Here is a 12,733-nt window from a genome sequence, read left to right as displayed (position 1 = left end):
TTTTTATCAGTTCAGTGTGTCAGTGACCGGCCTGTAAATGAGGCATCGATATGGCTGTCCTTTTTCCCCCTGCTGAAGGCTTTGAACCTTTATTGTCGTCAAGGTGCCTGTCTTCTTCCATGGTGACAGATGAAGGCAGCCTTCTCCAAGTAGACGTCTATCTGAAAACTTCCTCTCTCTCCTCTCAAAAACTCTCCCTCCTCTCCTCTCTCTCTCTCTCTCTCTCGCTCTCCTCTCTCTCTCTCTCTCTCTCTCTCTCTCTCTCTGAAGCAAGAGAACACGGCGTATAACGAAGGAAAAGATTCACGTCAATACGACTCTTACATACAAGCGGTAGGATAGACAGTTTATATTACAGCATGAGGACCGAATTGAAGTTTGGTGGTATTCACCGCTGGTCGACGCTTCGTCTCGATAGGTCAGGGACTGTTTCTGAGACAGTATATATCTGTGCCTCGACTCTGCCTAGGTGGGAGGAGGTGCGTCGTCTTTATCGTCGTCATGATCGAGAGAGAGAGAGAGAGAGAGAGAGAGAGAGAGAGAGAGAGAGAGAGTTATATCTAATTCTTAGGTATTGCATCGCAGTGAGTACGATTTATGTAAGGTGATATAAGGAAGAGTGAGTGGTTCGTTGGCTGTAATCTAAATATATACAAACAGAGGCTCTAGGAACTGCTGCAGTCAGCGGTGATCACTGCTGGCTTAGATTACGAGTGAATTTAATAGCGTAGGGAGGTCCAAGCTACTTTACTCTTTTATCAGTGGTGCTTAATTATTATGTCTTCCTGTACAGGGTAAGAAAGACGCTTGGAAAGACTGGTCTTCATAACAACATATGAATAAGGGGGTCCTCTCTTTCGAAATTTGATCAAATGTCTCCTATTTTCGGGAGGGAAGGTAGGTCATTAATCTATTTTTAGTGTTCTGGAAACTAAAACTAGTGAGATTGCTTTGTCTGTCCGTCCGCACTTTCCCCTTCGGCACTTTTGCTTTCCATGCTTTTCTGTCCGCTCTGTCCGCCCTCAGATCTCAAAAACTACTGAGGCTAGAGGGACTGCAAATTAGTATGTTGATTATCCACCCTCCAATCATCAAACATACCAAATTGCAGCCCTTTATTCTCAGTATTTTTTTTTCAAGGCTAAGGTTAGCCATAATCGTGCGTCTGTCAACGATATAGGTCCGGCACCACCAGGCAGTGGTTAAAGTTTCATGGGCTGCTGCTCTTACAGCATTACACTGAAATATAGATCTGTTTTAGGTGGCCTTAATGTACTTGGTTGCGTCGAAGATTCTTTGGCGCATTTTGTACTCGTTTGTTGTAGTAGCGGATTCTTGGCACCGCTTTTTCTAGATTCGATTTTACTTATTTAAAATAAGCCTGTTTGGGAAATCAACTTTGATAAGCAGTTGAATTTTTCTGTCAATTTCAATCTACGTTTCCTTTCAGGGACAGCAGTGTGGGAGGACAACCTTACGTAGGTCCATTTCAACAAAGTTCATGGTCGGGGAGTATTCTCTCTGGCCCTGAGACCAGAAGGACTGAAAGGAGAACTGCAATTCCAAAGTCAACATAGGGTGACCAAAACTAAATCAACTGACTTGACATTTTTCATAATTCTCAAATATTTATGTTCTGGACTGTATGGGCCATAATTAGGTGATTTCAAACACTGATATGCTATCCACAGTACTTTGCCATAAATATTCCCAAAAGATGCGAAAGAGGCAGGAATTTGAACAGCAAACCATAACTCTGGTTGTTACTCTCTAGCTGGTATTTTTGGCGGGTAGGACCTAGCATTGTCATTGGTTTATAATGATGTCATGAAGCTAATCCCTGATTAGTGGTTATCAATATTTACTACTAAGCGGTGTGACGTTTTCAAATATTGCCATTATCATAATCTACGATAACTTTGTCTTGAATTCATACAATTTATGTCATGGCTCTGGACCTCTAGTATGTTTGCACACTTCAAATCAAGACTTGTATGCTTGATTTTGCAATCAGAAAAAGAGAAAATCTCTGTTTCAAAGACAATTATTATCCATATGTCGTCACTGTAGGTGACCAGTTACTTTGTTTTGTGTCTAAGCAAAATTCTATCTCACGCCAAGTGTCCTCAAACATCTTCATAGTTACTGTTGCTAGTGCTGCTATTATCCTTGCTTTTAAGGTCTCAACATAGGTACTGGTGTACTATACACTTTATCCTGATATAACCCCATAGTAAAATCAAGAGGGGCAATGTCTGGTGAACGTGGTGGCCATTCTGTTTGGCCATCTCCCAGTGGATGCATCACTCACACTGGGTCTACCGCTTCTCTTGCGGTCTTCAACACTTCCAATCTTTGTGAACTTTTTATACGAGTCTTTAATGCTTTTAACATCTGGTGGATCTCGTCGATACTCACTTCCGAACTGCAACAGGTGATTCTGTTTCGTGGTACCATAACGCACAATGGGCTTTCCCCTGCAATGACACCATTTCTGCTATTCTTGACTGAGCTGGTGGATAGAGTGATCACAGTGGCATCTGTAGGCAAACAAAAAAAATAACTTTAGTAATTGCTCAACAGAATGTAAAAGTTGTACGGTTATATTCACAATAATTTTAAAGTTATTGATTTTATTAATCAGAGAATGACTTTATGGACGCCCTATGTAAAAAGACATAAATCAAATGGAAGGTATTAGCATACTAATACCTCCCCACCAAAACCATGTCAGTTACAGCAAAGATAATTTATACATATATTTACAAAAACTTTAATTATGAACAATGCATAGAACATTGTTATGGAATCAGAATCGGATATTAGAATTAGAGAACTTTGTAATCATTTTCTTTATCATGTTGTTATTTATCATATAATAAATCATTTCGATCATATCTAAGATCCCATCACCTCTGATCCATACCATTCCAGTCCATTATATAATGGTAAAGGGTATGAGACTGAGTATTGCCATATAATTTACAGGGGATACTATCAGACCCTTTCACATACCCCCAAAACATATTTATAGCCAAGACGGAGCCTCATCACAAATGTGTCGTGTCTATGTGAAGCTTTACCATAGGGATAGCAAGTATTATTATTTATTACATCATAATGTTTCGTGCTACTACTACCATTATTCAAGATCGCTCGAGCAGCATCCTGCTCCCACTGCCTACGAGTCCTTATCATATTGGCCTTAATTCCATTAACACTTATTGTGCCTTGATACAGAAGTGAAAACCTATTTAGGTGGTTTCAGTTACACACACAGACACACACAAATAAATAAATGAATAAATAAATAAATAAATAAATAAATAAATAAAAACAGTAATTTTCGAACTGATATATCTAATATTTTGGAAATGTTTATTTTTTTACATTCTATCCACTGAAATGAGGTTCATATTGTATAAATTTTCAGCCTGTACAATGTATTGTTAAAACATATCTTGTTAGAGAAGTTCTAGACTGGGCTAGTTAGCTGGCTAACAAGCCCCTTTTGATGTATCATATATATCAATAAACTATTTGAATTAGATTTTTTTCATAGCAACTCAACTTGTCAACAGATGTCGCTCGTGTATGGCGTGACGTCACGTCTCATGGCAGTGAGGAGGTTGTGTTCTTTAGAATCCTTGTTTTTCACCTCGCCATCGCTGCTCGTCCCTCGTGTGTCGCTCTGCCTTTAGTTTCTGAAACATCTAATATCTAAACGTTGTTGTCTGTTATATGGTGGAAATCGGGAAAGGTAAAGACTAAGGAAGCTTATTAAGGTTTTTTAATTTGTTAGGTGGCCATTGGTTTTTTATTTGTTACTGTGGTACCCATAGTGTCTTTTAAGTCAGATATTAAGTGTTAATAGATCCATTTTCAGTGTGAAGGTAATTTTTTTTACAGTATTGCTGGTGTAATAATATAATCAGTGTGGATTTGGTGGATATCAAAGTTATTTTAAATATTTTATTCTACCAATAGTTTCAATTTTAATTTTAATCAAGGGTTTATAGTTCATTTTTTGCAAATGTTTTGCTTTAACTGTGGTTCAGAAATGTGTACCTTGTGGGTCCTCCGAATTATTACTTACGAAAATTTACTACAATTGTCTCTAGCTCAAGTGGGTACTCTTATTAAACTGAGGCTTGTGCTTTTAATTTAGTTTTAAAAGTTGAAGATTGAGGATGGTAGTGAGGTTCAATAATGTGAATTATGTTTTGTCAGTGCAAATAGTAACAACTTTTATTTATGTGGATATGATTAATAGCCATTATTTGGTAGTACTAATTTTCCTAAATAAGCAGGAAATTACAGATTTGTCTAATATCTCGGTTAACTATTAGTGGTGGAAATAATTTTTTCCCATCCCAGTTTCCAATGTTAAGGAAGTATTTGAGAAAAATGTTTGGTGAGTGTGGCAAAGTGCAATGGCCTAATCAGGGGTAAATCTTAATAAGCGCTCCGGCCGATTTTTAGTGTAAATGTGTGTATACCTTGAAAGCAGATACTAAGTGTGTTCTAAGGAAGACGGAAATTGGCGGCGGTAAGTCCTATCGGTCTAGAAAACACAACTTTAATATTTGTACCTACAGAAAACAGTCCTTCATGTTGTTGTGTCTGTCGTATCACCTATTTTAATGAGCTCCTGTTCGTTCGTTTGTGTGCTGCGCAGTCTCGAATTGTCCGAATGACGTCACGAAAAAAACTCCACCCAAAAAGTGACATTATAGACTATATCCAATCGTAAATAAGCAAGTTTCAATTTTCTCTGAAACAAAAGAAAGCACAGTTTTTTTCAGCCAATGACAATATATAATGTTACAAAGTCGTAAATTTTTTCGGCAAATACACCTATTTTCTCCAATTAAGCGTTAGTTGCACTAACGCCATGAGTGAATTAGCACGACCTCCTACACGCTCCGATTTTCTTCCCCAGGAAAGTTTCCCCATAGTGTGAGAAAATTGTTGCGTGAATTATCGAGATTTCACAAACTATTATTATGGGCCTATAGAAAGGCTCGTAACTTTTGCCCAAAATCACGGTTTAATCAAGAGTGAACATATTTGCCCGACGTGTAAGGAAAAGTGCCTTCTTGACTTGAACAAAAAAGCCTTTTCGGTGCGATAAAACCTATGTAAGGGCAGCTATTTCCTGTATATATTTTGATTATCGTGTGAAAAATTTGATTATCGTGTGAAATATGCTGGAGTATTGTCTCGGTTAGCCTAATGGCCGCTCAAATTTTTCGGAATTATCATGAAGTGTGCAGGGAAGTTAGTGCCCCTAACGGGGGTCGCAGCCCCCCCCCCCCCCCCCCCCCCCCCCCCCCCCCCCGCACTAGGCCTAGGTAGGGGTACGGCGCTCTAGGTTAGGTTAGGTGGTTTGTTTGGTTAGGTAGTGCCCTGGAAATCACTTTTCTCCTGCTCCCCCCCACCCAAAAACCCGGTTCCACTGGGGTCTCCCCCAAGATTGTTAAATGGGAACAAGGGTGTAATTGCTTGATGCCACCAATATTAATGATCAGTTTAAGCATAATCAATAAAAAATACATCGGAAAAATATATATTCTTCTGCAAACAAGAGACGGAGCTCTCCTTTAGATTTACCAATTTCTGAAGCGTGCCAAAACAGCAAGGATATTTGCAAGGGTAGATTCTAATCTAAACCTAACCTTGCTTAACCCAGGGAACCAGGTCTTTTAGCCAAGAGAGTGAACCACAATTTTATTCAATAAGTTTATACGGTTTTAGGTAGCAAATTTAGGCAATTTTTCTTCAAACTGCGATTGCCAAAGTTTAACCTCTAGGTGGAAATTTAAATTTAGCGTATTTTTTTCTTCAAAACTGCGATGGCATAAGTTCAAATTTCCCTCTAGGTGGAAATGTAATTTTAGATAAATTTTTCTTCAAACTGCGAATGAAAGTCTAAATGTGTGCCATCAGTAAAGGTATTTTTTTTAAAACGGTGATTGCATTCTAGTTAAAAATTTAGTTTGTAGCACATTTGATAATGGTCATCCTTAAATCCGAACATTTTTTGGAACAGTTCTTCGGGGGTGGAAAAAACTGAAATATAGGTTTTCATTAAAGTTGTTTACCTGAAGGCCGTTTAAGCAACGCATGCATTCCAAAATGCCACAAATAAAAATTTAGATTTAGCTTAGCCCACGTAGCCATTTCCAGGTGCAAGATTGTAATTATGAACTGACGGTGTCTAAAACATTGCCGCGACAAGTGGATCACTATTCAGCGATCATATTTTAGAGTGGATTTTCAGTGAAGTTATACATTTAGTTTTAAAAGGTATTAAGACTTTATACCGAAAACTCCATTATCGAGATTTGTTAAAAGGTAAATATCCGTTTTTATTACGTATTGAGATATGATGGATTAAATGTTTACATTGTTAGATTGAATTCTTAGTAATATTTAAGACAATTTTTAGGCGTTTGGGTGAATAACAATGTGTTAGTCCTAGTTTTCATCAATTTTATTTATAATGAAACTTAACATTAGATTTGACCTTAATTTAAGGAAATTAGGTCCGTGATGTTTTGGGGAATTTTAAAGATCCTTATTAGATGAAATATACACGTTTTACCATCCTATAGAATGTTTGTGCATAAATGTCAGATTAAACTCAACGTTCACTGAGAAGAGGAATTGTAGAGTATGGAAGAATTTGTAAAACTTCCATGAACCCAGGGGTCTTAAATTGCTTTTCTCCTGACTGGCGAAAAATTTGGTAGTTTCGTGACTGTTGGTCTTCACTATGGACAGCTGCTGAAAAAAGTTTCTAGCCTCGTGGATAAAAAAGCAGTGGGTAATTTATTTTTTCCTGTAGACCAGAAGGGAAAAGGTAAAGTCGAATAAAGGAGCAGTGACTTTAATTTTCATGGGATAGTTCACCTTGTTGTATGAACACGGGCTGGGTGTAGACTAGAATTATTTCATGGATTTCTAAACTTTAAAACCATGCGTACCAATAAATAAATGATTAAAATTTCAATTCTTGAAATTTACTTGAATTGGTTTAATTTAAAGGATCCTTGGTTAGCCTCAAGATATTTGGGTTAAGATTTCTGATGAAAAAGGTTGAATAATCAGGACTTTGAGCATAGATAGAATGGAGGAAGTGAAGGATGAGGCCAGTAAAAACACAGCAGGTGACTTGGGGAAAAGTGAAATAAATATCTTGGCAGTAAGTATTTCAATAACCAGTCAGGGTATATATGAACCTGATTATAACTACGTTCCTAAAGTTATTAAAAATGTGATTGGTCACCTAAGTAAATTCACACTTTATGATTGATCAACAAGTAGTAAAAATTGCTTGAAGTTTCTTTGGCGCAATAGTTTTCTGTACAGCGTATGCTTTGAACCGCGTCCCAGGAAATTCAACCGCTTCCCGGTGGTGGTGGTGTCCTATAACTTTGCTAGACGCACGATCATGGCTAATTTTAAGCTTTAAATAAAAAGCTAAGGCTAGAGGGCTGCAACTTGGTGCACTTGATTGGAGGGTGATGGATCAACATGCCAATATGCAGCCTTCAGCCTCGGTAATTTTTGAGACCTGAGGGCGAACAGAAAGTGCGGCAGGATAGACAAATCTCAAAAGTTTTCTTTACAGAAAACAAAAATTGTGCTTGGAGACTCAGTTCGTATCGAGGTAGATAGAGCAGTGTCCATTTCTTTCAGAGTAATTGCAAGAAATCCTGCACCATTTTTTTATAGAAACTTTCTAAGAACAGATGGAATGTTTGGTCAGTATCAGGTTAAAGAGAGGGTCAAGTCAAAGATCGCTCATAATAGAATAGCAAGGAAATGTTACTTGGAGTGCACTTAGAATCTGCTGAGAGAAATGGCGTTAGAAACTGGTTCAAGAAAATTATAGAACAGGATGCGATATTAGAGGAAAGATATTAATGCTCATAACCATTAGCTTTTTCACTGAGGCGATCGAAGATCAGTGAGGTTTGAAAAGCATTTTAGGAAAGAATTACAATTTAGTAGAAAGTTATTACCATTAATTTAAGTGGATGAAATACTGCAGCTACCAAGAATGCAGTTTGGAGTTATCCTTGATATTATTTTTAATTATTAAAAGTATTAGTGTTCAAAGGATAGGTGGGAAGTATATGTCTGAACTAGTTGTCTTTCTTAGCACTTGGTAATTAGGATTTTTCTTGCTAAATAGCTTTTTCTTTTAGCGCATAGGAAAATGTACCAAAATGGTTTTAAAATTTGTGACTTTAGATGCCTACTAGATTGATATGGTTATGGACTTTAAAGGGTTTGCTTGTAAGTTTTGGAAAATAGAAAATCTGTATTAATATTAGTTACTTACTGATAAAATACTAAAATTTGAAGTGGTCCATATCCATTCTGGTTCTAGAATGTGAGTCATTGGACATTTCTTTTAGAGCAGTGTCACTTGTATGTCAAAATGGTAGTTTTCAGATTAACTAAAAATATTTTCATGATCATGGTAAAGTGAATTAAGATAAATAAGTCTGCATTCCTAATTTGGACAGATTTTAACTAACGAGAGGGGGCCAACTTCTGAAATCTAGTATAGAATGTTGACATAGGAATTATCGGTCTCTTGCAACAAATTGAATTTCTGGCGGACATAACCTTTAATTAGACATAACATCGCAACAGTGAATTAATCTTAAATGCTAAATCATTGTGGAAAGATAATTGCAAAGTAGTCGGTCCTTTACTATAGGAAATGCTTGAGGCGTAGCCTGAAGCATTTCGTATTGTAAAGGAGATAGGTATGTATAATTGAGAAAAAGAGTATACTTTTAAAAACTGACCTTATGCAGTCGAGAGCTATAGTTCTGATGTATACTAATTTAATGTGGTAATTTTAACTATTTCATAGGTCATTATATCACTAGGCATCCAATATCATAATCCTTGAAAACAGATACATACTGGACCTACCGTATCAGTTTAAGTAACTAGTTTTACACTAGTTATTGGTTTGAACTAAATTGTTCTAAGAAAAGGGTACATGGGTAGAACTCAGATCGCAGCAGCTTTCCCAAAGTGATTTGCAACTTTTTGAAAAATACTGGATATGTTGGGTAAATGCTGTATTTCAATTTTAAATGGCCCATTTTAGTACTTTTTAAGATTTTTAGCCTAGTTTTGGTAATCTCTGGAAACCCATTTGCTTTGATAATATTTTCGGGATTCTAAGTCTCTTCTAAGGCTTCTTGGTTCATAACCTGTATTTTCCAAAGCTGCAAAGCATTCACAGCCCCTTAGGGATTAAGACACGTTTTTAAGTTTATATATACTTTTCGAAATGTTAAACGGTAAATCTTTAAAAAAGTAAATATTCTTTTTGCAGGAATTGTGCAGTTACAAGATCTCAAGCTAAGTAGTCAAACTTGAGTTAGCACCAGACGGACAAGTCACTTCCTGAGAAGCCTTTTCCTGAATTTGAATCTAGGAATTTATTGGAATTCGGAATTGATGGACTAGTCACTTAGAGGCAAATCTTTCTAAGATTTTAAATCCAGGAATTTTTTTTAGACTGAGTATCTTCACAGGTTTTAGTCAATGCTGAAGCACTTAAATATTCCAACCCATAACTGCTTATTTCCCATGGTACTCATGTTCTTGTGGTTGAGAATTTGAATGCTTAGATTACTGTTAATTTTCTTTGAGGTTTCTTGATAGCTAGCATTTCATAGTTAGAGGTTAAACTTGTAAGTGTAACTTGACGTCTGATGAAAATCAAACTTAATCCAAAGTACTCCTCACCATATCTCCTCTGGGTACTTTCCTTGAACTTCTTGACCCATGTCCTCACCCAGCATGGTTATATGGTTTTGTTCCTACCTAAGCATAGTTTTATTGATTAAAATTCAGTAAATTAATTGGACAGATTGTAAAAAGATTTCAAGTTTACCAGAGATACAAAGTGAGTGCTACGAAGTAAAACACGGTACAGTACTTTAAAAATATTAACGAAACTAAATTTTTAAGGTGACATCAATTGATTATAATGTAACTGTGCATACTGTGAATATATGAATATTTGAAACATTTTTAATAAAACCTTACCATTTTCATGAAAGCTTCCAATAAACCCTGCTCCAACTTCAATTCTACAGTCCCACATCTCGAACTTTTTGGGAGAAATCCAGAATTTAGGTACCTTAATCACGCTAGCTAATGCTGAAATCTGCAGGCCAAATTAAATACAGAAGTTTTGGTCCTTGATGAAGGAACTATAGGCTGGTGAATGCACCATACTGACCTAAGGCTAAGGGTCAGGTAGGCCAGCCTAGCTCTCTTGTAGTCAGAATATCTCTTCCTCTTATTAATCATTCGAGGGATTGCACTAAACTGCGTTTTTGTGAATTCGTGGTTATATTCCAATCCAATAGCCAGTTAACACATTGGTATGATCTAATACTGGTTCTGACATAAAAATATTGGTAGACTTGTGATTTATCCAATAGCAACAGTACCAAGTGGTCCTAGTTTGTTTCGTAGACATCAGGGCTGTAACCTTTGCCACTGAATAGATTTGAATGTTACTGGCTGTTTGATGGCTTTGTTTGCTCCGAGATTTTTACTTATATGGTGCTAAAAGGCATTGTTCACTGCATGGCTATTACTTTTACTTAGGCCCTTTCTCACAAGTCTCTAAAACCCCGCCTACACGGTCGAACTTTGCCCGATGTGACGTCAGAAGCGGGAAAAGTCAGAACCTAAATCTGCAGTTTCTCCGCTTCTGATGTCGCATCGAACAGAGTTCGTAGAGCAAAGCTCGACCGTGTGGACAGCCCATAAGGTTTGAGGGAAGCTACCAGTTAATAACTACATATTGTAAAGTACCAATACTCGGTGACGAAGAACTTCCTGTTCTATGGAATTGTAATGTGAAAGGTTTTTGCTTTTTTTCCGAATTGTTGACCAATGAAACTTCGTTTTTGGTCCTGTGGTTTAAGAACTTCATGAGGATAGAAATGTTAATGCCATAAAGATTGACAGGTTAATGCCACTTTGTATTGTAAGTGGTAAGGGGAGGTAGTTATGATTGCCTTGTTTCTTGGGAATGTCTGTACACAGGAAATTGTTTCATTGGGCCTGAATATGCAGATTAAATATCCTAACAATAATGGATACCCTATTTATTTTTAGGACTGATTGAATCCCATGATGCTTGTAGGTATTGGATATTTTTTTTTCATTTTTAAAAATATTCACTAAAAATTGCTCTTGGCTGTTAATTGGGTATAATTGGTTTAATTTTTGCTATTTTGCACTCTGGTGCATTGAAACCCTTAATGGCAGGAAAGAATGGGGACGTATGACCTTGGTTTTGTGACCAAATTAATAATACTTCTGGTATAGCCAGATTTCTTTCATCAGTTGGTAGTAGATGGGCTGTCTGAAGCATTTTAGGTTACTCCACATGCTATAAATAAGCCTGTGTTTATGAGCGCTGCAAAGGTATAAGAGCACTCTTCTGTAGTTTGTGTTAATAGTGAGGAAGATTGGGTAGATATGTACAAAATCTGATGTGTGCACTAATCTGAACTGATCTGGCTAAATATAATTCCGCTAAGCCTGAGGAAAGAAAGTTGCCCAAAATAATACTGAGTGACACTTTAATAACATTACCTTGGATTCATGGAACTGCTCTCAGGTTGGTTGATGCTTTTTGGCGTGCAATATTAGTCGTCATAGTGACATCTTGGGTGATTATTTTTTGGCGTTAATGTTCATCTCTCTTCGTGCAGGTATTTTATATTACCAAAAGAAACTACTCTTGAGGGAACTATTTTCTTCTGCATCCTATGTATTGACTGGTGTCTACTGTGCTCCTTGTAATTGCAGAGGGTGGCAAAATTACCCAGACTCGATTGTTCTTGGGGGTGTGTTCTTTGGCACTTAAAAGTGTGAGCCTGCACTGGACATCCTATGCAAAATGCTGCATTTAAGTTTTGTTGTATTTGTCAAGCTTGCTCTTAAGCCCCGTCCACATGGTCAAACTTTGCCCGACAGACTTTATTCGATGTGATGTCAGAAGCGGAGAAACTGCAGATAAGGTTCTGACTTTAACCGCTTCTGACGCCACATTGAACAAAGACTGTCAAGCAAAGTTCGACCATGTGGACGGGGCTTTAGAATTTTACTGTTGATGGATTTGCAATTACGCTGACTGCGATATTAAGGTGAAATTTTTTGTTTCTGGAGAGACTTGGGACTGACTTAGTAATAACCAGGAGCTGTCACTTTCAATTGGACGCAATTTACCTTGAAATAACACTGAAGTTCCTTACATTTGTGATGCAAGCATTTGCAGCTTGATTTGGGTTGAAGCATGATCATTCCAAGCTACAGAAGAATTTCACATGTATGTTTAAATGAGACCTTAGTGTGTTCACTGCTGATTGGTGAGCATGTCACACTGGCTATTTCAGATGTAATTTTTTGTGTGTATTTTTTCAAACCTCGAAAAATTGGTAAATTGCTATCCTGATATATATAGTCTCCTCTCCCCAGTCTTTGGAGAGCTGTAAGATAAATCACAATTTCAGGTGCTGGATCAATACTCAAGTTCCTCTTTGCCTTCACATCTACAGGTGTTATGCACGTCATTTTAAATTACTTTGGTTTACTGGATCTCTTAATATCCTCAAAGGAGCTTGAGTATGACCCTGACTTAAATACCGGACTTCAGTCAAGTATTCCT

The sequence above is a fragment of the Macrobrachium nipponense genome, chromosome 2, assembly GCF_015104395.2.
Source record: "Macrobrachium nipponense isolate FS-2020 chromosome 2, ASM1510439v2, whole genome shotgun sequence".
In the NCBI taxonomy this organism is placed as follows: domain Eukaryota; kingdom Metazoa; phylum Arthropoda; class Malacostraca; order Decapoda; family Palaemonidae; genus Macrobrachium; species Macrobrachium nipponense.
The sequence above is the reverse complement of the archived record's forward strand: the minus strand, read 5'-3'. Positions refer to the sequence as shown.